Raw genomic sequence first — 26757 nt, 5'->3', positions numbered from 1 at the left:
GGTCATTGGCCTTGTCAAATTTTGGATCTTACCTGGTCTTCATTGGCTCTCATTTTGAGCTGATTTCAACTAATCAGCAGTATTTTGTTATCTTTTAGGAAGACCACAAAAAAGGCTATAATAAGCACAATTTCGCATTGGGACTGCTAGCTGCCTTCTCATCTTCTGTAGTAGCCACCCTGCTGTATTTCCTGTGTTGACAGTCAAAACCCAAAACAGTCAGCCTTTACAAACTTATATTTACTGTTCATTCATCTCACAGTTTATAAAAAGGGTTATTCCTGAATAACTCAATCAAAAACCTGAGCAAAACTTGAGGGAAAAGACTATCCCCGGGGCAGTAAACTGCCTGATTTAGTTACACATTGCATAGAGAAAATAAACCAAATATCTTTTGAAATTTCACTCTAAAACCCACTTCTTTTTTTTAATAGAAATAAAAATATGCCCATAATACGTTCTTGCTGGGCATTCTATAGATTTACACCATTCAAAAGTGATACGGTGTCTCATCTGCAGAGATTTATAACTTACTCTTTCAATTTCTGGTTCAAAATTCATGTGTGTGAATAAATGCATGTTGGCCTTTGAATTTCCTTTTTCTTAAATATTGTTTCTGATTATAAATAATTGTATTCTCAGTCTAGGAAATATGGACAGTGCAAAAAAAATAAGGATGTAGGAAAAGAAACAGGTTATAATACCTTTGCTTGGTTGGATTATTTAAAATTAAATCTCACATTGCTTCAATGGGAAAAGGAGGAATTCTGGAAATAAAAGCATGGATACTAGTTTTGTTTGAAGAGGTGGACGAACCAAATAAGCAAATGAAATTCAAAGAAGTATATAGTATACAGGAAATCAGGAGTCAGAGGGTGAGAACAAACAGTAGAGTTACGCAGATTTTCAGAGTCCTGGCCCCAACTATTGGCCACCAGCATCAACAGTGACAGGGAACTGGTCAGAACCAACAATGTGTTGGCAATGCCTATCCTGTGATAGCACTTTGAATTCCGTAAGTCACTTATCTTATTTCACCCTCATACCAACACCGTGAAATGGAATTTATTATCCTTTTTCTAGAGATAAAAACAGAGTCTCAGAGAGGTTAAATGGCTACACCAAAGCCACAGACTGATAAATGATAAAATCAGGATTACGGACTAAGTCTTCTGACCCCTAAACTAGTCCCTATTCTGTCAGAATTGACTGCTTTCATGTAAGGATGATGATCATGATCATAATCATGATAAAGCTAACATTTACTGAGCTCTTATTATGTGCTTGGCGCTGTTCTAAATGCTTTGCATACATTAATTCATTCAATAACATGATGTAATAATCCCCCAAAATTTCACAGTATAAAATTCTTTCTGCTTTTGCAAATATGTAATTCCCTTTGGCATTGTGCAAAGTTATCACCTTCACGGTTCTGGAATCCAGAGAATTTATGCTAGATTGTGTGAAATGCTAGACACAAGCATGGAAGAAGCAGATGGCCACCCTCAGGCCTAGAAAGGAGAAAATGGACCCTGACTAGGTAGACAAATCAGTATTATTTCATATAATAAAAAAGGCTGATACTGTTTTCCTGGCTCAAACATTGCAAACAAAGTAAACCTAGGATTTTTGTCATCTTTTTCTAATTTGGTACTATGGGAACTATAGTTGTCTTTTAATTTGATTACTGATAGAGTCCATTTGCAGAGAATTCATGATACTTCATTTAAATTCTGGTTCAGTTGTTTCTATGCAAAACATTTATTAGGGAATAGTATGTGAGTTTTGTTTCAGCAAAAGACAGCAAAATTTCATTTTAGTCATGGGATATATACATTTGTATATATATAATATATACATATGGTTTTATATTTATATATATGTATAGGTAATATACATATATATGTGTTTGCGCGCGCGCACACACACACACACACACACACACACAACCAAAACCTACTCTATAGAATATCTGTTGAAAGTTCTTCCATTTTTTCCCCTTTCCTTGGTTCCTGGCCTAGAGACTTGTACACAACTCTTAAATAAATGCAGGTTCACCACCTGTATTCAACACCTGTTGTGCCCTGTTTCATATCCTTCTGGCCAACGCCTCCTTCGACCCTTGCTATGGAAGACTTCTGATAGTACCAAGTCCCACTGCACCATCCATCCCTCACGTTTTGCCTTGAACTTTTTGATCAAAGCATAGGTGCTTGTGAGAAACAGCCTGGCACCCACACATCAGCAGCCTGAGTATGTAAGGTAGTCAGTACTCTTGACACTTGGTACAAGGTATCAACACATGCTATTATCTTCTATCATTCAGATAGGCAATTCTCAGGCAAATGCAGCAAGGGTTCTCTGAGGATCCTGATGGAAGGTTGCCCTCAGGGTACCTGACAGGAGAGTACTTTTCTATACTGGTTTGAACCCCTTCCTTGGTTCACTGTCCAAAGTCCTTATTCTTTCACCCTAGAATTATTTCCTAAAATGGCTCCAGCTCTGTTTTCTGGGGTCTTCCTGTGGGAACTCAGATGAGACTAGCCCATTTGTAAGTGGAGAAAAATGGGTTTGGATTGGGATCTCTTCCAAGTTAGATGGTGATAAAGGCTGCATTACTGATATAGGCCTCCTAGAGATACTCCTGGCCTGCAATAAGCAACACAATTCCTAAGATTCTCAGCATGGTAGAAGGAGAGAAGGTACAGTTAATAGGTGAAGCCTTGGCTATGGTGCTTGAATGGTACTAGAGGAGAGATCATCATAAGAGTGTGGAGTTGGCTGGTTTTATTTTATAAAGAAAATAACCCAAAATAGCTAATCAACTCAAAATATGCTGTCAAAGCAGAAGGCCTCCATGCTAGCATTTTAAGATAGCTTAATTTTTGTAGTTACAAGGTAGAGTCTGTTGAAAATCAAGCTGAGGAGCTAATTATTATAAGAATAGTAGAACAAAAAGCAGACTGAATGTATTTCAATTGGTCATCTACACAAAATCAATACTTAGGAGCCCTGAGAGGGAAAGAGTGGGACCCTAAGACCTTTGCATGGATGAGCCTGACCAAATTGAACTTTCAGATTCTAGGCCAACAGAGGCAACTTTCTTCTTCCTTGAATACAACAGTTTCTCTTGCTCAGAGACCCTGAAAAGACTCACATGGACCAGTTGCTTGTCTTTTTCAAGATTTCTTGATTCTTCTCTTTGGTTCTCAGAGGTGGCTGCACAGTCCTGGCTGAGAAATACAGTTCCTTCCCTGGGACAACTTGCAGACATCCAGAGAATTGCAATATTCAATTACTATCTAATAGTGGGAACCAGGGAAATATATATGGGGATGGGTCTCCAGGTATCAGAATAGGAAAAAGTCAACTATAATATTTTATAAGGAAGACATTATGACAAGTGCATGCCTTCCTGTGATTTGGGGTTTAACATCCCACTAAGGACACCTGGAGTTTCTTCTAATACAGAGATGGAGCATCACAAAGGCCAAGCAGGAGTAAGTAGGCTGCAGTGGGGCCTTTGCCGGCGAGGCTGGCCACGGAACGGGCACCTTGTGCAATGCGCTGTGGGAGCTTCCACACCAGCTTCCAGGCACTGGGGGAAAGTGTGCAAGCGTATCCAAAAACATCACAGAAACCAAGACTTATCTTCTTCCCTACCAGCTGCTGACAGAGGATTTCAGATGTCATCACAGGGCTGACAGGCAGGTTTGGCCTCTCTGCACTGAGATGGCAGCTGGTTACCCCTGAGGCGCTGGACATGTGCCCTACAGGACGCCATGCAGGCGGCCTCGGTGCATCTGGGGGCAGTTTCTGTGAGGCATCTGCAAAAGATGTGTCTGTCTGCTGTAACTGAAGTCTGCGTGGCTATGTAAATGTGGGAATAGCTTTTGTCAAAGCTGACCTTTCTAAATAAATAACCTTTGGGACACTCAAAAAAAAAAAAAAAAGAGAGAGAGAGAGAGAGAGAGAGACATATTGGACATATTGATGGCCTAGAGAAAATGTGGTAGAAAATGGTGACTACTACAGGCTCAGGGATAGGGAAATATTAGAATACAGTTATTATGTGAGACAGGAAGCCACTCTTGGATTCTCTAATAAGCTCAGCAGGGGCTCTTTGTAGGCCATAGTTAATGGAGATGATGCTGGGTACTTAGTTCCAATGGAGAGGTCAGGATTCTGGAAACGCCGAGGCCAACTGGTAGCATATAACCAAAAGAGATAAGATGGGCATAACTATCATTGCAGGGACCAAGAAATTCACCTGCATAATTCACCAGTAATTCTTGGACCATTGTATTCTGAGTGATAAAACAAATAAGGAGCTGACTGGTATGGAAAAAAAATAAATCCATGAGATTTAAAGGGGAGAGGGCTGAATATGCACTGCAATGAAAACGTGGAATTTCCTGCCCAGTTTCCAGATCTAAGGCAGTTCACAGATCCAGAGCCCCTGGGTTAAAGGAAAGTTCAGTCCCCTTGAGAAAGACTCCTGCCATGACATGAAAAGTATACACAATAAATAGAGCCACAGTCTTTCCCAGAGACACCTGGGTTCCTAGAATAAACAACTCGGACTGAAGGAGTAGAAGAAGTAGGATTGGTCTCTCTCCATGGCTCCTATGTCCCATTGGTGGAATGTGTGCTCCTATCTTTGCTATTTTAGGCTCTGTGGCGTCAGAGAGGGATACTTCCACCTGGAGACACAGTAAGGGGTCTACACCCTAAGGCTATGATGGGTGCCTGGTTATTTTGGGTTCATAAGCCCACAAAGCAGCAGACCAAGAAAGGAACTGCCATACTGGAGAGGCAAATGACCCTTATTATCATAAACAGCAAGAGCTGCTATGACACAGTGAGGTCCTAAAGCAGCACATCCAGAACTCAGGGGGGTTGTTGTAAATGCCTCTCAGTGCTTCCAGGCCTATCAATAATTCTAATTGGGCAATCATAGAAACCTTGGGCAGGCTCAGCACCTGGCAAGAGATAGAAACTTTTAGGGATGAAGCTCTGTGTCTCCCCACCTGAAAAGCAACCTAGATCAGTTGCTGTTGGGCAAGAATGAGGAAAACCCAGAATGACCAGTAGTGTGGGGACACAGTGATCATTAATGCAAGTTTCATGATTAGTTGCAGCTGATTAGATATAGCTTGCTGTGTTAACCTCCTGACCTATGGGGTTTTTTTGTTTTGTTTTGTTTTGTTTTGTTTTGTTTTGTTTTGTTTTGTTTTGTTTTGGTAGAATGTGGCTGACTGCCTCCTAGAAGACTTGATAATGGTTTGGGGTTAACAGAGAGCACAAGTAGACTGGAGGAGTGCAAAGTACAGCCAACATTGACCCCTGAGATACCCCAGGGCCTCCTGTTTTCGAAGCTCATCTCTCACCCTTGCCACAGCCCTGGCAACAACTTCACACAGACACAACATGCCAGCACCCCACCTCAGCTGTACCTCATACTCCTAGCTTTCTGCCTGGAGCTGCTCTGATGCTATGAGGTGGGAATTCGGGGGTGGGGGGTTGTCTCTGTCGCACTCACACATACACAGCCTGGATTGTCAAGAGAGTTAAGACACATAGGACAACCCTATGTGGGATAAGTGGCAAAGAGCAAGCAAAGGATCAGTGCTCTGCCCTTCCCTCTCCTGAATAGAGTTCTGAGCCACATTTCAACAGCTGCCTTAGAAAGTCCTGGTAGGGTCAAGCCCTTGTCAACCACAGCAGTAGCCAATCTGAGAACATCTCTTGTACTGATTTTACTTTCTTCCTTATTTTAGTCTTTTCTCTGATTCCTGGGATCACCTCCCTAAAAACCAACTACCTGCACACAAGCCCCATCTAGTCTCAGCAAAGGAAAACCCAGGCTGAGATGCCACTTAATACGTTGCTATGTCCTGTGTCAAGTGATATCAATCCAGAGGTAGATGAAATATGCTTACATCAAATATGATTTTCCTGATAGTGGGCACCCTCCCTTGCACACCATCCTTGAATCACACTCCCCTTGAGTCTTTGCCAATTTTTCATTTTACATTATAAATGGGAATTTTTAAAATGGGTTTCAGTGGGTGCGAGAACCAAAGGTTAAAGTGGCCCCCATTGATCACAGGTAGAGCCTTATATTTTGAATCACGGACAGGTCTGAGATAATCAGGTGCCTGTGGCTGTCTTTCGTCTGCTAAATATCCCCACCCTTCCCTCCTCTGTGAAAGATACAACTAGAGTTTGCTGACTAAACTTGACATGGCTTGGATTCTGCTATGTAAGGATCACATAATTTCATGGTTGAGCTTGCAATCACTGTGAAAGACAATAACACAGGGACACACAGCTTTTGTTTTATATTTTTGCCCTGCACAGGATTGCTTAAAAACTTAAAAACAATTGCTTGAGGTTTATTTCCTATGCAATAAAACATGGTCGACAAGAACAGGTGTGCTAAGATGGGAGAGAAGCAAAAAATGCCAGAGCAATTAAGTCTTCTACTTCTTTTGTTATTACTATTGTATTTAGGATTTTGAGTAAACTGGCCTTACTTAGTATCATAAGAGATAGCTCATTATGGCCCACAAGTTGTGGGTTTTTTTTTTTTCTTTTTTGAGAGAATTTCTCAAGAAATTTGCCCTAATTTGTTAAAAAAAAATAGAAAAAAAATTCTCCTCAGATTTTGCCTTCTTAGTACCAACTTTCTGACATAACATCAGACAAGCAAAACACATACTTTAAAACTTCCTTCTCCATTCAGAACTCTCGTGACTGTCACCTTATGCCATCTCCTAGAACATCTTGAAGGTGCTGGTGTGGATCACAATGGCATCACATAATAGAATCAAGAGCCAGCTGTTTGTCTCTTAGGTTACTTGAGGTAAGCTTATTTGAGACAGGATGGTAATTAATGATTCAGCAGAGGTCAGAAAGGAGAATTAGCTATGAAACTGAACTTATCCATCATTTAAAAAGCATGTATTATAATCAACATTTATGAGCTGAAATATTCATTGGCTATTGCATTAGTTTCCTAGGACATCATAACAAAATACACAAACTGAGTGTCTTAAAACCATAGACATTTATTGTCTCACAGGTCTGGAGTCCAGACACCTAAGATCAAGGTGTTGATAGGGCCATGCTCTCTCTGCACCACTGGGGTGGTAGCCGCAGGTGCCCCTTGCCTATGGTAGCATCCCTGCCATCCCTGCTTCAGGCATCTCTTAGCCCTCCTCTCCCTGTGTGTCTGCATCATCTTCCCTCTGCACCTGTGTCTGTGTGTGAATGTCCCCTTCTTCTAAAGACACCAGTCATACTAGATTAGCACCCACCCTAATGACTTCATCTCAATTAGTTACATCTGCAATGATCCAATTTCTAAATAAAGTCACATTCTGAGGCTCTGAGAGGACATAAAAGCTAGTTGTTGCAACCATCTTACAAATAATCCTTGCAGTTTGAGGTTCTCCACAATGAACTCCTCTCAATTTGTGAGAACTCCACCATTCACATGAGCAGCTCTCTGGGAGGACACTTTGAAGGGTCATGGAATGCCAGATATTAGGGTACCAGGATTGCCCTTGGTCATGAGTTCATGCACTGCCTGGCATCTCTCTGCAATGGAACAGACCATTCTATCAATGCAATAACTTATACTGTATTTCCAGAAAACAAGCATTACTCTAAATTTTGAATTCTTCATTGCTTGCCTTTTGTGTGGCTTTTGCGTTGACCACACTTTACCGACAGTGGATCTAATGATGGAAAGAAATAACTTATGATGATGGCACTTCAAAGAGAAGAAAAATATCCAATCCAGTAGTTGCCCCAGGACAGAAGAATTTCAAAGTGAACTGACTGGACATCAGTATCCCATGGGCAAAGACAGACAGACTTACCAAAATGTATGTGAACTTAGATTTTTTTTAAAAGAATTTAAGTAATAAAGAACACTTAAAATATTTTGTTGATACAAATTGTAATAATGTTTGTGCTTATGATACTGTTATACTTTTTCCTCCTTCCATTTGACCTCATTCACAATGAATTTCTTGCCTGTAAGGATTAGTAGATGCTCATTCTAGAATATTGGGGTTTCTTCTGTAGACCACAGAAATCTTTGGTAGAATGTACTAGGGGCACAGTCATAGCAGAAGGAAAATCAAATCCAAACTCAGCTTTAACCCTAAACAAGTGACAAGAATCAACATTAGACCATTTGTTGAAATATATCTGAACAACCCAAACCCGTGTTTGAAGTATAGTGGAAATGAGAAACATCAACGTGGCAAATTTTATGAAAAGGACATTTCAAATATAAATATATATATACACATATGCAAGTGTGTATAGATATGTAAATATAGATACACACACTATAGGGTTGTGAGGTGCCAATTCTCAGGAAACGTGCAAGTAGATCGAGACGTATTCTCTTCTTTCATGGTGTTGTCAAAACTTGTTGAATGGGTCTTGATACATTTTTTTTAAGAAAGGTCCTGGGATGGGGCAAACAACGTAAGGGGTCTGGATCCTTGAGAAATGTTAAATGCTAAAAGCACAATTGAGACTGCTGCAATGTACCAGGAAACAGTAAATAGAGACTTTTCTGAGATATTGTCATATATACTCCTCCTCTTATTTGACTTACCAGGGAAGCAGTGTGAGCAGGCTGACTGTACTTCCCAGGGCAGTTGGCTCTGGGCAGGCCCAACTTTTGCTGCTTATACTAGCTTAATTACCAAGAACAACATATTTCACTTCTAAAAGTGTTCTAGTCTGGACAATAAATTATTGGTTTCCCAACAGAAACAATCTGAAGAAAAACTGCTAAAATTAAAATTCCACCTCACTTACACATCAGATAAGTCAGTGAAACTCTAAACCTCAGTTCACTCATCTGTAAAACATAAATGCTCATAATGACAATACTTCTATCCTGGGGTTGTTGTAAGGATCATACGCATTGATTAATTAATAAAGTACTCAGCACAGTGCTTAGTTCACAGTTACTGCCCAATAAATATTAGCCTTTATTTTTCTTGTCACTGTATGATGCTTTCCTGACTTAAAACAGGTAACAAAAATGCCCACCTTCCCATTCCAAAGCCACAAATTGGAGGTGCACCTCCACTCCTGAGTTTGGATTTGATTTTCCTTCTGCCCCTCCAGCGGCAGCTGCCACTCTGGTCCCTCTCTTAGGGTGTCCCCAAAGAATTTATAACCTGGATCTCTTTCCTTTGTCAGATGTGCAGCCACTTGACTTCTTTTCCAGTTCTAGTTCCAAGCGTGTCACTTTTCAAACAAACCCCATCATTGCCCACTAATTTTAAACTGAATTTTTGAAAATAGCTTATCATTAGATTTCACAGGAAGTCACATCCGTCACTCTGGGGTTGCCAAGAAGGAGGGTGCTGGAACTATTCCTAATCTGTCTTCTGTTCTTTTCTGAGTGGGCGTTCATACTTGTACAGCCTGCATCTTGGCCAGGAAGGCTTAGCTCTGGTGGGAAGGTTAGGTGGGAAAGCAGTGAAACTGTAGCCAGGAGCGGATGCCAGTGTGGTGGTGGCACGATGGCCCTGCGATATCAGAGTTCCTGCCGAGAGAGATGGCAGTGACGCTTTAATTGTCCTCGACACTGCAGCTCAGTTCATGGAGAACAGAAAATTATTATTTAAACAGATGGCAAACCTGCCCATCCATAACCAGGCATTTAATGAGATAAAACAGAGCGGCCAGGGCTGTAGGTGTGTGAGTCCAGACCATTTTGGAAGACATCAATTTAATTGCTCTTCTATTTTTGTGAAAGCTGTTCCCAAATGCCTACCTTGCCCTCTATTCTACCTTCCTTCTTCCTCTTTATTTTTATCTTTCTTGCCTTTCTGGTGTTTGGATCACAATCAGATGGACGCTTTCCTTCCCTGACTCCCAGTGCCACTGCTTTTAAATTGCTAATATAATTGGGGCAACCTGGTAAAGCTAGAAGCATATGGAATCATGCTAGAGAGACATGGGTGTGAATCTCTGTTCCTGTATCAAGTGTAAGTTTCCTTTCCCATAAAATGGTCATAATAGTCTCTATTTAGTTGCACTTTCATGAAGTCTAAAAATGTAATATATGAATAAAATGTCAAGTGTGGTTCGTAACTCTTCGTGGGGGCTCAATAAAAGAAGTGTAGCTATTATTACTATTCCCAACTTTTCTTGCATGATATTGATTTTAGGGCTCTCTGGAGTCACTCTCCTCGATCAATTTTAGGCTTTCAGCCTAATACCCAGGATCATGCTCAAGGAAAACTAATTATACGGTAGAGTCATGACCACTTAATTATTTCTACTCATCACCCCATCTGAATTTCTCCTGCTCTCACAAGAAAGCATTACCCTTTGTACTGCCTCAGGGGTAGAAGACCCACTAGTTGATACCCACCTGTGAATAAGTTCTGTATACTCAATTCAAATCAGTGAGTTCAACTCTATGAATGACTACATGCATAAAAACTGAACATTACAGGTGCAGTGAGTTAGGCATAAGTCATGACCCTGCCTTGTAGGCGATAGGTGATACCATCAAGTAGTTCTACCCAGAAAAATGTACAAAAGTGATCCTCTTGTGGATAAATCATCCTGTTTATATTCTGTATTTGAATGTTTTTATAATCCCAATGTTACCCTGATGCTTCTGAAGTATTCTAGCATTATTTCTAAAATATTCTGGGGTCATTTCCTAAGTATCTGAGTACCATTTCTGAAGTATTCTGGTATTATTTCTGAAGTTCTCTAGTATCAATCTTTGGACTAGTTTTTCCATCATGGAGCTTTACTATAGTAAGGAACAGAGTAACTAGGTATAACCTATTTCCCAATGCATAAAAATAAGATTATAAGACCAACCAGAAGTTGAAAACATATGACAGTTAGCAGGGTGCCCATCTGGGAAGAGCAAGGCTAAAAATGGAACACAGGCCAAGGTCAGGAATCAGCAGGGTAACATGGGTCACCAAAGCAAAGCCTGAGCCAAAAGGAGGGAAAGAGGGAGGGAGCAGACCCGGGGTTCAGGGGCTGCTTGACCATATGTAGCTACACACTTAGAGTTTCAGTGGTGTTGTATCCCCCAGGAAGGCAAATTGGGAGCAGAGACTCCCCCTGGGCAGGTGAGAAGGCAAGAGGAAGGAAGAAAGCACAGGTCCCAGATCAGCACTGTGTGGTTTGGACACTGGGCTGCTGCAAGAGCTCCTTGCTGGTCTTCATTAGGTACTACTCATAGGTGACTTCCCACTCAGAGAGAGCTTCATTCCTGGTAAATGAAGCTCTACTCCACCTAGTTAGCACCCTGTCTTTAACTAGCAAAGCAGTACCCTATTGCAAGGTTCTGATTTGTTAAAAACAAAACAGGCCCCAAATGAAGTATGTTATAGTGGGCCCCACATCACGAAGCCAAGACTTAATTAGTTTTGGCTCTCTCACAAATGTAGTCTTAAACCAGTCAATCAGGAATCACCTAGTCAGCATTAGTTAGGTCATCTGCCTCATAGACCCTTGCCATCCCTTAAAAGAAGGTAACCTTGTAATAAACAATCTTCTTTTCAGTCTTGTATAATAACCTTGTTCCAGCTCCCTTCTGCCTAGAAGTCTTTCCTTTTGTATAGCGCCTCCAAGCTCTTTGCTATCTGCTAGATTAGATGGTGCCTGATTCATGAATAATTAAATAAAGCCAATAAGATATCTAAAAGTTACTCATTTTTGTAATGAGTTTTTGTTTTTTTAACAGCTTTAAGAGATGACTTCATTTAGCAATAGTGAGTGCTATAGACAAAATATTGATTAAAAAGCCTTATGATTTTCTTAACATTTTAGGAATTCAAAGAATTATAGCTTTTAACATCTAGATTTTTTTTCCTGTTTTATATTTCATTACAGGGAAGGGATTTGTTTGTATGTTCTATGTCCTCTCTTTCCAAATCCTGATTTATACCAAACCACAAAATTGTTCTCATTATAATTAGCTATAGCATTATCTTAACAGTTTTAAGTTAAGCTGAGTTCTCTGTAGAATGAGACAGTTTTTTTGCCTGAAGACAGAGAGGAACTTGCAAGGACCAGACTCAAATGTAAATGCTTTCAGTCACTTAAATGCAGAGTTCAGGGCAACAGAGAATAGTAGAGTTGGTGGCCAAACAAGGGAATGCAGGCCCTACCTAAGGAGACTCGGGTGCAATTCATTCTTTTAAACATGTAAAGTAAAACTCTTCTGCAGGTTGAATTTGGTTGAAGGCTTTCATTTATTTGCAAATCTTCCTTAAATGGTTCAAAATATTGCTTAAAATCTAAAATTTTATTTCTAGGCATTTTAAGTTTTGTTTACAAAACAACCTAGTAGGGGATCCCTGGGTGGCACAGCGGTTTGGCGCCTGCCTTTGGCCCAGGGCGCGATCCTGGAGACCCGGGATCGAATCCCACGTTGGGCTCCCGGTGCATGGAGCCTGCTTCTCCCTCTGCCTATGTCTCTGCCTCTCTCTCTCTCTCTCTCTCTCTCTGTGACTATCATAGATAAATAAAAATTTAAAAAAAAACACACACAACCTAGTAGTTCCTTTTCAAAATTTTGTTTCAGTAGATCCAACTTAACCTCCATAAACTGAGAATAACTTTTGCAAACCTCTATGATTCCTTTTGTTGCCACTGCTTTTTTCATACTGAGATGCTGGGTGTAGCCTATTGAGTACAAGTGCAATAGGCTCACAGACAATTTGATTACATATGTTCAAGGATTAAAAATTTACTTGAGGTATAAGGTACCCATCTTAACACTAAACAAACTCACGCATTTAACTACTATTTTTCTATTAAGTTTTAATTCACCAAACACTAGCTGCGTGGGGGACACTCACTGTACGGCTCCTAAGTGACTTTTAGACTATGAAATACAATGTGACACATTCTATAATGGAACAGTGGATAATTTGATATGATTAAAGAAGAGGTGCTTTATCTAAGGGGCACTGAGATAGTCTGAACTGAACAAATGAGAACTCAAAATTATTCTTGCAGGAGGAGGAGGAGTTTTCCAAGCTGGCACATGGGAGAAAAACATTCCAGGCATCTACAGAAAATAGATCTAAACAATGAGTATAAAATTTGGCTCAATGCTTGGTCTTCATGTATATGACCATGTATAAGACCATTGTTTTGTAATGAAAACTGGTGTTGTGGTTTCCAAGACTGATCAGATGGTATCGTTTCAGAAGTTAGGCACTACTTTTGGAATGATAACGCAATGTTTTACCCCAGTACCTAAAATGATACCTAGTACATAATAAGTATTCAGTCAGTATTTGTTAAATGACTAGCTAAATGGATTATTTAAGGTTTAGTTTGCAGGACTGAAGAGCTTCATCTTGCACTTGACACATAAAGCCCCTGAGAATATTTAGCTTATCCAGATACTAAATGCACAATGTTTGGTGTTTAGTAACAACACAAGATACACAGAATAAACTGAGTGGCTGGTATAGCTCAAAAGCACAACTATGGGTCCCAGACTGTTAAAAGTTTAGATGTCAAACATTCAGTCCTGACCTCTTCTTATTAGTATTAATACTGGCTATTGAGCTTCTATCCTTTGTTAGGCCTGAGGCCTGACTCGGTCCTGTATTGCCTCTCATTTTAAAGGTGCTCCCGTCCTGTTATGATGCAATAACCCATATACCAAGAGGAAAGCGACCTGGCGCAAATCAAACACAAAGTGTCAAAGTCCTTGGGGCATTTGCACTTCATTGATTTTGTGCTGTGGTTTTGAGTCCAGAAATTATGGTTAGTCTGTACTTCATTTACTATGGCTTGCTCGATCACATAGAGTTATACGGAAAGTATAAAATGAAACCACAGGTAAGAAACAAGAGCGCAAGAAGAGTCCACCAATGCCCTCCCCTGCTGTTTCCACAGGCCTCCTACCCATTTGCTTCACACAAAACTCCTTCCACTTTCACACATGTTCCCTCTCCCTGGAGCACTGTTCTTTACATTATCACCGTCTTTCCATGATATTCCAGTCCAGATCAGGTCACCCTCATATTTTTCCTTAGCACTCTGTTGGTTTTCCTTATAGCATTTTCTAATTTTATTTTGTATTTAATTTTGTGTTCATTTCATCAATGTCCATTTCTGCCAGAAAACAGGAGCCACATTTGTTTCTGTCTTAGTTAGCTTGGGCCACTATAACAAACTGCCGTTGACTGGGTGGCTTAAACAACAGAAATTTATTTTTCACAATTCTGGAGGCTAGGAAGTCTGAGTTCAGTGTGCCAGCATAGGTGGGTGATTCTTTCTTCCTGGCCTCTTTCTGTATCCTCATGTGGCAAAGAGAGCGAGTGAGCTTGTAAAAGGACAGGAAGGGTGAGAGGTGGGGAGACAGAGACAGAGAAAGTAAGCTCCCTGAGGATCCCACCCTCATGACCTTGTCTGGTCCTAACTACTTCCTAAAAGCCCCACTTCCAAATATCATCACACTGGGAATTAGGGCTTCAACATATACATTCTAAGAGGACACAATTCGGTCTATAGCAGTTTAATAGAAGAGTGCTTGGCAGGGCACCTGGGTGGCTCAGTCAGTTGAGCCTCTGGTTCTTGATTTTGGCTCATCTTGGGGTGGTAGTCTCAGGTTGTGGGATGGAGCCCTGTGCCAAGCTCTGCAGAGTCTGCTTCTTTCCCTTTCTCTCTGCCTCTCCCTTTGCTTGTGTACATGTGCACACATGTACATTCCATGGTCTCTCAAATAAATAAATGTCTTTAAAAAAAAAAGAAGAAGAAAAAGAGTGCTTGGCATATCACAATGAATGGATGGATGGATGCAAAATGTCCAGAGATCTCTATGTTCCTTTGGAAGCTGCTAAATTACAATTGGAGCCAGGAATAGAGGGAGTGCTCCAGCATCAAAGTGAGCATGGCTTCTCTGGATAAGGAGATCAGGAGCTGCTGAGAAATCAAGGCTAGACAAGAGAGTGATGGCTCCAGACCCTGAAATGACACAGAAGCTGGGGGTAAGGCCCAGTTCTGGCCACCACAGCCAAGCTCTGTCTTTTCATTCTCCTTTTCTCTCAAGCAGGGCCAGAGTCATAGTTTGTGGGGCTCAGTACAAAATGAAAATACAGGACTTCTTCAAAAAAATAGGAAAAAGTACCATTAAAACTTTTTTCCATGGTCTCTCTTAAGTTGTATTGTTTTTATTTGTGACTTAATGTTGTTCTAGAGTAAAGAAAAATTAAGAATTTTAATTACTAACATGAATTTTACTATTGGGCAATGAGAGTTTTAGAAGCAAATATAAGAGCATTTAACTCCTACACGAAATCACCAAAATTACACAATTCATAATCCATACCTCATGTGTGCATATGTATTTCATTCTTACCAGAACAGTGGAAATGCTGGATAAAATGAATGCAGTTGTTTTTATTTCTTGATATGTACACATTTTACCAACACTCTCTGCTTCTGGCCTATTGATGAGGAAGGAAGGATGGGGAGGATACAGGGAGCTGTTTTTCCCTTTCCTTCTGTCATCGTTCTTAGTGTGAGAGGTTAGCTACTACAGGAAAATATCAGGGATAAGAAGGACATGGTACGATTCTTTGGTTGGTTGTGTCTTAGAACACCATTGCCTTCTTTCTGGTTTTGGCAGATAGCCTGGCCTCTGGGGCTATCAGTGCCTCCTCTTAGTTGTAAATGTAACACTTACCTTGTCCTTCATGATGAGCTTCATCAAACTCCTGCACATTGTGAGCCCACTGGAATACGATGCTCTAGGGCATCCGGATGCTGCAAGAAAAGGGATGGGAAAGGTACTAATCATTGTGCTCTGCTGTCCCACTGGACTTCCAAATGTTCATCATGGTCAACAATGCTAGACAGAGAAGAGCCTGGAGAAGGTGGTGGAGGAGGTAGAGGAGTGGGGGAGGACCCAGACTAAGTCAGCTCTCTGCAATTCCATATCTCCTTTCTTTTTTGTCTCCATTTTTTCCCCTATCATTTCTCATTTTTCTGGGGAGCTAGAGATCACTTTGTTGCTATTTTCTCCCACAAGAACTAGTCTGTAATACCCAGGAGGAGCTGCTACCCTTTGCTCACTTTTCTAGCTAAGATCAATAAAGCAGTCATTGGTAACCAGGATAGGGCGCCCAAGAGCTGGCTCTCCCTGTGATCTCATAAACAAGACTTTTGCCCTTTGTAAAGCCAAGCATCTTCATTTAATGATTTTAAATGTTTTTAAATTTTAAACTGTTTTAATTCAGGTCACATGAATTTAGGCATTAAATTGTTAGATTGGTAAACATCAGAAACTTTTTTTGCTAACAGCAACAAAAACCTAGATGACACCCCTAAATAAAGAGGTATTTTAAGTTAAAGATATATGATGAAAAAAAAATTCTGCCCTATAAATAGTATCCATTGATAATGATTCCTTACCAAAACAAGTAGAAATAGTTTCATTATTTAAGCTTTATATTTTTTAAAATCCTTTTAAAAAATTATTCCACTATACATCACATAAAAATGTAAGGTAGCATGTGCGAACTGTTTAAAGAGCTTGTTAAAGATTCTTATAATAAGAAAAGCTGGGAAAAGTAGAGTCATATCTTATCAAACCATCTAAGAAATCTTAAGAATGCTGCTTTTCTAGTAATACATAAATATACACGAACATGAGCAAGAATCCAAGTAAAGAAACAGTTCTTATTCATAGGATTGACAGTTTTATTATTACACCAGCCTGAAATAACATATAATGGTGTGTGAGTGTGCACTGGAGTTTCTAAAAGCAGCTTTTAAGATAGGCTTAATGTGAGAAGGGTTCAACTTTCTTCTTTGAATTCTGGAGGATGGGGTCTCCTGGGGATAAAGGGGAAAAGGGGAGATAAACTTTTAATGTAATCTCCATTCTTGCCACAATTTGTTGTATTTATTTTTTCAGCTATATTTATTGTGTAGCTACCATATGCCAGGATCTGTGGATTCAGTGAGGGCTTTAACAAAACACATGTTCTGCCTTCAGGGAGCTCAGAGCACAGGCAAAAAAACAAAGCATTAGAGAATGGAGAATGTTACAGGGAAATCACGATGTTTAGCAACACTTGGTGGGAAAACCTAAAGGACCAATGGTGGGAGGTCAGGGAAATCTTACAGGAAGAAGAAATATCAAAACTGAGGGCCCAGGAATAAGTGAGACACAGCCAGGTAGGATTGGGAAGTAGAGAATGCTGAGTCAGTAGGAATCCTGAGAAATTCCTCCTGGACCTGACTTCCTCACATTTTTTTTAACTGTAAACTGAAATTCCATTTAGATCATCAGCATAGGATTGACTGAATTAGTAGAAATTTCAAGGACCAAAAAAATGAAGTCCTTGTTATGATATTATGTTGGTTTGGATTTTTGAATGCAGAAATAATGGGTGAGGTTGAATCAAAGAGGTAAACCAGTTGGGCACACTAAGTGTGGGGCCAAGAGAAACAACAGCTACTTCCAGTAAGGGATGGAAAAAGAAGTGCAGTGCTTCCTCTCTGGGCCACACCTTCTGGCTCCAGGGAATGCCCTTTTCTGGGTGAGGAAGCTGGCAATAAAAGAATCTTATCAGTTAGACCTTAATGTGTGTGTATCTCTTGGTGATACACATATCTAAAGAAACCTATGACACTCCTATGCTGAGATCTGTGACTGTATTAGTGTTCTCTAGAAAAACAGAACCAATAGGATACATTGATATAGATATATCTGGAGTTATTATAAGAATTGGTTCTCGAAATTATGAAAGCTGAGAAGTTCCATGACCTGTAATCTGTAAGCTGGAGAACCAGGAAAGCCAGTAGTATAATTCAGTCCCAGCTTAAAGGTCTGAGAACCAGGACTGATGATGGTGTAAGTCCCAGTACAAATCCAAATGCCTAGAAACCAGGAGTGTCCAAGGGTAAGAGAAGGAAGATGTGTCAGCAAAGAGCAAATTCACCTTTCCCCAGCCTTCTTGTTCTATTCAAGCCCTTAACCAATTTGATAATGCCCATTCTCATAGGGCAGGATGTTTTTCTCTACTCAGTCTACTGATACAAATGCTAATCTCTTCAAAAATGCCCCATAGATACTCCCAGAGTATCTTACCAGTTATCTGGGCATCACTTGGACCAGCCAAGTTAACACTTAAATTAACCATCACAATGACCCCACTGCCAACCCTTGGCCATCACAACAGTGTATGCTAGGTAAAGGGAAGAGTACATGAAAAGACCCAGGAACTAAGAGGCACCAGCATCTTTAGGTGACAGGAAATACATAAATAAGGGTGGGGCCAACTATCAAAGGGTGAATAGTGAAGGAGTCAGAGAGGTGGGCCAGTAAGATTTTAAGTGTTTTGAGATTTTTAAATACTGTAAATGGAAAGCCAGCTAATATTTTATTTATTTTTATTTTTTTAAGGTTTAATTTTTTTTATTATTTATTTATGATAGTCACACACACACACAGAGAGGCAGAGACACAGGCAGAGGGAGAAGCAGGCTCCATGCGCCGGGAGCCCGACGTGGGATCCGATCCCGGGCCTCCAGGATGGTGCCCTGGGCCAAAGGCAGGCGCTAAACCGCTGCGCCACCCAGGGATCCCCAGCTAATATTTTAAGCAGGGAAATGATGATTTGCATTTTCAAAAGAATACTCTAGCTGTAGTATGGAGAATAGGCTCTAGGGAGATCACCCCTGAAGGAAGAAAAGTAATCTAAGCAAGAGATAAGAGTGGCCCAGGGTTGGAGAGTCTCAGTGGGCATGATGAGAGCTTGGCCTAAAATGCACCTTGGTGATTTATTCTGTGTATCTATGTTTGTACATGTTTGTGTCTTTATAAGTGAAAAAAAAAAAAAAATGGAGGTGTGGTTGACTCCTGTGTTTTCTGCTATGAGAACTGGGTGAAAGGCTGGTGCAGTGCAAAGAAAAAACATATAAAAAGAGGATTTGATGTGTCTAGGGCTATTCCAGAGGTTACTATAACCTAACATGTCCAATTGCATGTGACATGGAACTGAGTGTTGCCAGAATAATGATCATACCCATTTGAGGGGAGTGCTTTGGAAAATAAAAAACATTTGTTAAGAGAGAAGGTACTCAAAGATTTTATAGCTAGAAGTGACCTTGACCCTGACTTCAATCCTTCCCATTGCCAACAGTCATTCCTAGCCCCACTCATCTTAATCTCATCCTTTCTTTCTGAGCTCTAGATATGAATCAAACCATTATGAAACAGGGGAGCATCCCTGAACAGAGATGGCTGCTTCCCTCCCCAGTGCAAAACACAGTGAACCTCCAAGACAGTCATCGAAACATCTAAGAACAAGATTAAGGCTCACCCAAAATTCATATTTACTCATTTTGTTAGTAATTTTTTAATCAACTGGAAAGAAAGTATTGCTATGACAATAGCACTAATAATGGTGATGATCATTTTATCTGCCTTTATTTATTCTCTACCAGTTACTTTATAAACATTATTTCTGGATTCACATAAACCCTACAGGTTTATTATCTCTATTTGCCACATGAGCAACATGAAATCAAAGCTAAGTGGACCACAAAGAGAACACAGATCTTCCCTTTGGCCTCCTTCCTATGGTCTAAGCAACTGATCTATAAGACAATGGTAGCATTATTTCAGAAAAAACAATTGGAATAAATGTGTGCTTTTGGTTCTGTCTTAATCTTTCATTTAAAACTTAAGAGTTTCTACAAAAAAGGCTCATGAGTGTTTAGCTATAGAGATAACACAATTTGTTTTTCATTCACCTGTTGATGGACATTTGGAATGATCTATTGATACAAATAATAATATGCATTCCATCTTATTAGTGAATCAGATTCCATTGTATATGGATGTGCTACAATTTCTTGGTCAGTAGGCAGCTTTCTTGAATGAAGTGAGGCCTGAGTTTTTTCATTTTGAAGTTCCACAAAATGTGGTAGGATGTGATGCCTAGGTATACAGTTGGCAAACAAGTGTAGAGAATGTGGAGCTCCATGTACACCTTGGCCCAGAAGTAACCCCTTCACAGACATATGTTCCATGTGGCCTCACCTTGATGCAAGCGTATTGGAAAACATAGCTAGGTAGAGAGCGGCTTCCCAGTGATCACTCTGTATTATGCAAAAAGGAGGCTTAGATTGGACAGTTAGGTGTCACTATCATGATCGTTTAATCCACCAGTCTTTTCCTTTGTAGCTTGTAACTTTGGAGTCATGCTTAAAAAATAATTCTTCACTCAGGAATTAGAGAAATATTCATCAATATTTTTCTACCATTTACAGACATTCTTAATTTATGATGGGGTTAGATTCTGATAAACTCATTATGAGTTGAAAATATATTTAATACACTCAATCTACCAAATATTATAGCTTACTCTAGCCTACTGTACATGTACTCAGACCACTTACATTAGCCAATGGTTGGGGAAAATCATTTAACAAAAAGCTTCTTTTATATATAAAAAAAAGTTGAATAGCATATGTAACTTATTGATTATTACACTGTACTGTACTACTGCACTGAAAGTGAAAAATAGAATGGTTGTAAGTGTATTAGTTGTTTATTCTCATGATAGAATGGCAGACTAAGACTGCCCTGCCCAGCATCACAAGAGAGGATCATCCCAAATATCACCAATTCAGTGAAAAGATTCAAATTTTAAATTCCAAGTATGGTTTCTATTGACTGCATCTAGCTTTCACACCATTGTAAAGTCAAAATATCTTTAAGTTGAACCATTGTAAGTCAGGGACTGTCTGTACATGTTATTATTCTTTTTAATCAGGTAGCCAAACTATCTATATGAATAATGTATTATTTCTTCCCACCAATTTGAAAGGACATTTTAATCAAATACTAAAATGACAGTAATATACCCATAACACTCAGTGCTTTTTTAAAACTTTGTTGTATTTTATTTCTCTTTTGTCCTGGGCTCATAGCAATACTGGAATTTTTTTTAAAGATTTATTTGTTTTTTTTGAGAGAGTGTTTTGAAGGAGTAGAAAAGGCAGAGGGAAAAGAGAATCCTCAAGCAGACTCCCTGCTGAACCCAGGGCCTGGTGCCAGGCTAAATCCCAGGCCCCGGAGATCATGACCTGCGCCAAAATCAAGAGTCGGCTGCTTAACCAACTGAGTCACCCACGTGCCCCAGCACTAGACTATTTTAATTATGAAAATTCCATAATTAGGGGCGCCTGGGTGGCTCAGTCAGCTAAGTGTCTGCCTTCAGGTCAGGTCATGATCCTGTGGTCCTGGGATTGAGCCTCAGCATCATTCAAATACATAAAATCTTAAAAGGCAAGTTCTATAATTTAAAAACAATTATCTGCACCTCTTCCTCAAAAATTAGTCTTATTTTTTCAAAATCTTTCCCATTATATATTAAGTAATCCTTCTGCATAAATATCTCAATCCTAAGATAACCCATATTAGAGTTTAATTAGTAGACAGATAAATGATAGATGATAGAAAGATTTGGGGGATATCTGATATATTTTCAATGCTAAATTTCCTATTTAGGAGCATGGTGTTCATTTATTCAAGTTTTCTTGTGTGTCTCTCAATTATGTTCCCAATGTTGGAAACTTGGGAAGTATTAAATAAGTATTTGCTGAATGGATGGTATTATTTTAGTGTGCATATTATGTACACCTTGCACTAAACATACTACTAAATATTTTACCTTATACTTTGGTTACCTAATAAAAATATCTTTCACTATTCTAGTTTTAAACTGGTTACTGCTGGTATATGACAAAGTTAAATCCTTTTTTTTTTTTTTTTTTAAATATTTTTTTTCAATTTTTATTTATTTATGATAGTCACAGAGAGAGAGAGAGAGAGGCAGAGACACAGGCAGAGGGAGAAGCAGGCTCCATGCACCGGGAGCCCGACGTGGGATTCGATCCCGGGTCTCCAGGATCGCGCCCTGGGCCAAAGGCAGGCACCAAACCGCTGCGCCACCCAGGGATCCCCAAAGTTAAATCCTTATTTTAGAATGTATGACTTGTATTTATTTACTTAGAAGAAATGCAGGGGAGCCTGGGTGGCTCAGCAGTTTAGCACCCTGAAGACCCAGAATCAAGTCCGATGTCAGGCTCCCTACATGAAGCCTGCTTCTCCCTCTGCCTGTGTCTCTGCCCCCACCCCCATCTCTCATGAATAAATATGTAAAATCTAAAAAAAAAAAAGAAGAAGAAGAAGAAGAAAAAGAAGAAGAAGAAGAAGAAGAAGAAGAAGAAGAAGAAGAAGAAGAAGAAGAAGAAGGAGAAGAAGAAGAAGAAATGCATCACTCTGTAGAACCTTCATGACTGGGAATGTGTTGCTGTTGCTTTCATACATGAATGATATTCCAATGAAAGTAGAATTTTAGATTGAAGATATTTATTTTCACTGAGGATTGCGGGGGTGACTCCTATTAGCTGATTAGCCCTATTGCTACAGGGATGTCTGGTGCTAACCCTACCTTTTCCTCTTTTTGTTTAGAACTTATTTTTCTCTGTTGGATGCTCATAGATTTTTACATTACCAGAAAGTACAGTATTCCACCCAGATAGGTTTATGTCCAATTCTCTTAATTGATTTTTTTCTTCTGATATATCCTAAAATCAATTTTTCAACTCAGGAGCTTTTTTTCAATGATTTAATAATTTTTTGCTCCTTTTTTATGTGCCTTGTGAATAAGACAACTTTCCATTATAAATATTCTTATTTCCTAAGTATTTCCTCCTTATCCCTTACTTTTCACTATCAGAATTATCTCAGGCTTCTCCTCTAAGTTACAGAATATTTTGAGAGCTGGACTTCTATTTCACTAATTTATTTTCCTGAAGTGTGGAATCTATGCTTCAGTGCCTCGGCTGCATTTTAATTTGGGAAATTTTATAAGTCTGAAGTCAAGTTTTCTTTTATGTAATTGGTGCAGTTAAGCAACAATTCAGAAAACAATTAGACATATTTAAAAGATAACATTTTCCTGTTAATATTTAGTAGGTTTACTTTTTGGGGGCATATTTGCTCCAAATTCCTTAGTTTGGTGCCTATGTTTGGATTAATGTTTTATAAGAATGACATTTTATTGTTTTATTATGTTTTAAGATGTTATATATTTATTTGCCCGCAAGAGAGTGAGCATGAGCAGCAGAGGGAGGGGCACCAGGACAGGGAGAAGGCCCGCTGAGCATGGACCCCAACAAAGGGCTCCGTCTCAGGTATCCCAAAGAGTGACGTTTTTATAGCTGAACCTTTGTACCCTTTTACCAAACTTTCTGTTATTGCCCCCACCCCTCAGCCAGGGGCAACCACTTTTCTACTCTGTTAAGGAGTTCAATAAGTGATACCAGGCCATGTTTGTCTCTCTGAGCATCTAATGTATAACATGGTGACTATAATAGATAATACTATTGGTGCAATTGAGATTTCCCAAGAAAGTAGAACTTAAATGTTCTCACCAAAAGAATAAAAGCAAATGTCTGGGGTGATAGATTATTCATTAATCTAATGGGGGAAATGGTTCACAATAAATATGTGCATCAGATCATGTTGTACACTTTAAATATCTTACAGATTTGTTACCTGTATCTCCACAAAGCTGGGAGTAAAACAATGTTTTTCTCCTTGCAGTTTACTCCTCCTCAACATGACAATCATGTTTGTTTAGTTCTGATAAAAGAGGTACCAGAAATTGTTCCAGTATATAATGTGCAGTCCCCTAACAAAAGCAGAGGGGTTTTACTTTCAACAGCTTAACTTTATTCAAAGTCCATTTTTTCATTTGTGACTGCTGGTGAGCAAACTAGAACCAGAAGGATCCACGGCTGCGACCCGGGGTTCACAGGCACCACCGGCCTCTCTAACTGGTAGGACTGTCTTAGTGAGCAGACCCAGTGGCAAGCTCCTGCTTCAGTCACACTCAACGGGCTTTCCTCACCAAATCAAAGGCAGAACTGCCACTTTCTCAAGTTCTGGCTAAAGGAAAGTTACTTTTGTTGTTGTTGTTGTTGTTGTTGTTGTTGTTGTTGTTGTTGTAATCAAATCTCTGTGGTAGCCCAAAGATAGCTGGGGCATTGGTCCCTGGCCCTCACTGTAAACAACTACTCCCAAATGGAGCCCACTCTCTCAATGGTCTCATTACCGTTAGAACACCACTGAGGCAAAGCATACAAGGGGGAGATGGCCGTGGCCTATGGTTCTGGGTACTGAAATTGTAAAGTCAGAAATTCCCTCTGGCCTCCCCTAGCCTATTATCATCTCCAACTCCCTCTTGTCTTATCTTAGGGATTTCTCCCTTATCTATGGGTTTCTGTCCTTTTAATAAGTCCCACATAGGCTTTTCCTTCGCAAGGGCCAAGTCAGGCTGGTTCATTCTCACCTATGTTAGGTCTCATGTGGATTCCACATTCCTGAATTCCCTCTGTGAATAACGAGTGTTTTCTGCTTTTTCCTTGAATGCCTAATCCAATCTTTCTTTTTTTTTTTTCCTATTTCTTCAGCCATTTCAATGGAGATATCAGATGTTAAATGTGTGAGATCAAATTATTCAAACTAAAGTCTACATTTCTTTTCTTTTTAAGATTTTATTTATTTATTTATGAGAGACACACACAGAGAGAGGCAGAGACATAGGCAGAGGGAGAAGCAGGCTCCCTGCAGGTAGCTCAATGTGGAACTTGATCCCAGGACCCCAGGATCATGACCTGAGCCAAAGGCAGACGCTCAACCACTGGGCTACCCGGGTGTCCCTCAAGTCTACATTTCTGTATTAGTTTTCATATTTTAGTCTCATGAGCTTTAAACAAGAACTATTTTATACCACTCATAAAGAAAATAAAGGAAAAGGGAAGAAAGAAAAGGAAGAGGAAGGAAGGGAAGAGAGAAAGTAGGAAGGTGAGGAGGGAGGGAGGGAGGGAGGGAGAAGAAGGAATAAATACCTAGATAGCAAAACACCATAGGAACTGGCACGTTTACAATAATTCACTTTTTCTATCAACAATAGTATGATAGCCAATAAAAGCAGTGGTGGACACCTCATAACATGAAAACAGTCTGAAAGAAAGTTAAAGTAAAAAGAAATGACCTAATGCATGTCTAATTTCACCATCCAAAATAAACCCTTCAATCTGCCCAATTTATCCTCGGGATTTACAACAAACCAAAGTCAATGCTGACCTTTGAGTAACCTCATGTTGAGGTCCTTAGTCTTTGAGGAGAACACCAGGGTAGCTTTAATTTCAAGGTTTCCCATTCCACAGCATGACGACTTGCTAAGGTGTCGCAGACCAGGTCAATCCCTCCAGCTTTACAAGGCAATCTTTCAGATTACAAAACTGCACTTAAAAATGAGCAGAGCAACTCCGGGCGCTCTTGCTCAGCTCTGTAGCCTGCTGGCACGAGAACTCTTGGAAGACAGATTGGTGTCCTGCAGCAGTTCACTATGCTGGATGGACCTGAATGCTCCCCGGCACTGGCTCCAGCTGTCCCCCCTTCACACATGGCTGCCTGGCCCTGCCCCCAGAGCTCTGCCTGCATCCCCCGTTACCTGGTATACCCTCTTCACGTGCTCCTTAAAGAACCCCCAGTTAAAACAGTCAAATGAAATAAATGTTTTCAAAGGTCACTTGTAAGCACACAACACCATTACAAAATTAAGTTCCCAATACTTTACTAAATTATGGTATACTATGATGCAGCCACTAAAAATGTCACATGAAAAGATTTTTAATGTAAAATTTTAGTGATATGGGAAAATTCTGTAACATAAAACAAAAATAGAGGATATACAGGAAAATATATAATGTCACATGTGGAAAAGGAAAAGGCACTCAAACAAGGTGAAAAGGAATATACCAAAATCCTAAAAGTTGCTGCTTCAGGATGGTAGTTTATTTTTTTCTAATTAAATATCTCCAAATTTCCATAAAATACACTTTCTTAGATGATTTGTATTTCTTTATTAAAGAACATCAAATTTCTAATTACTTGAAACATCAAGATCACTGCACATTATAAAATTCTCTGCATAATATGATTTAACTAAACAATGTAGACTTAAAAGAGACTTGATGAAAATACAGGGAAATATTAATAGGCATTCTCACCTCTAGGTGACATAATGAGAGACTGTACACCTTAGTGATATGCTAATTTTATATTACAAAATAATGCTTAAGTAAGGTAGGAGAAACAACCACTGTGCTCCTAATAAACCACTATGCTCCAAAGGCTCTGGACAAATTACAGAGTTGTCTTTAGAAATTAAAATTTTTCTCTTATCTCAAGATAATGTATTTCACACTCCCTAATTCACAAGTGGTAAATAGTTTCTCAAAAGTATTCTTAATCCTAATGTGAAGTTAACCCAAATGAGAGGAAATTCTGTAAGAAAAGGGAAAGAAGAAAAGTCTAGCCAAAGGCTATGGAATGGAACCTTGTGGAACACACATATCCTACTCACTTAAAGTCCACACCACTTAAAGGAATTGTCATCTATTCGGCAAAAATTAGAAAACCCAGTAGGCCTAAATTTTTTTCAAATTTGAGAAATAAATGGAGGGAATATTATGAAACATTAAGTCCACCAAAATAATCTATTTATTTGCTTCAAAAATGCCAATTTTCAGCTAAAGCTGAAGGTTGCTTTTCTTTTACACTTTTCACCAAATAAGGGGGAAAAGAAATCCCAAAACAAAATAAAACCATGAAATCTTCAG

General features: G+C 39.5%; 1 long non-coding RNA gene across 5 annotated transcripts in view; it reads right to left on the bottom strand.

The window, feature by feature from the left end:
- Positions 1 to 26757, bottom strand: part of LOC140613155 (uncharacterized) — a 70549-nt gene that overhangs the window by 13726 nt on the left and 30066 nt on the right. For 4 of the 5 annotated variants that reach the window (XR_012014313.1, XR_012014314.1, XR_012014312.1 and 1 more), the window contains one exon: positions 15728 to 15807. This is a non-coding gene — a long non-coding RNA (uncharacterized lncRNA). Of the gene's footprint in view, positions 1 to 12525; positions 15007 to 15727; positions 15808 to 26757 lie in introns of those variants that run through there. The other variant, XR_012014316.1, reaches the window with a different exon arrangement.

This window comes from Canis lupus, chromosome 21, assembly GCF_048164855.1.
Source record: "Canis lupus baileyi chromosome 21, mCanLup2.hap1, whole genome shotgun sequence".
Classification (NCBI taxonomy): domain Eukaryota; kingdom Metazoa; phylum Chordata; class Mammalia; order Carnivora; family Canidae; genus Canis; species Canis lupus.
This window is presented reverse-complemented; position numbering and strand designations above follow the sequence as displayed.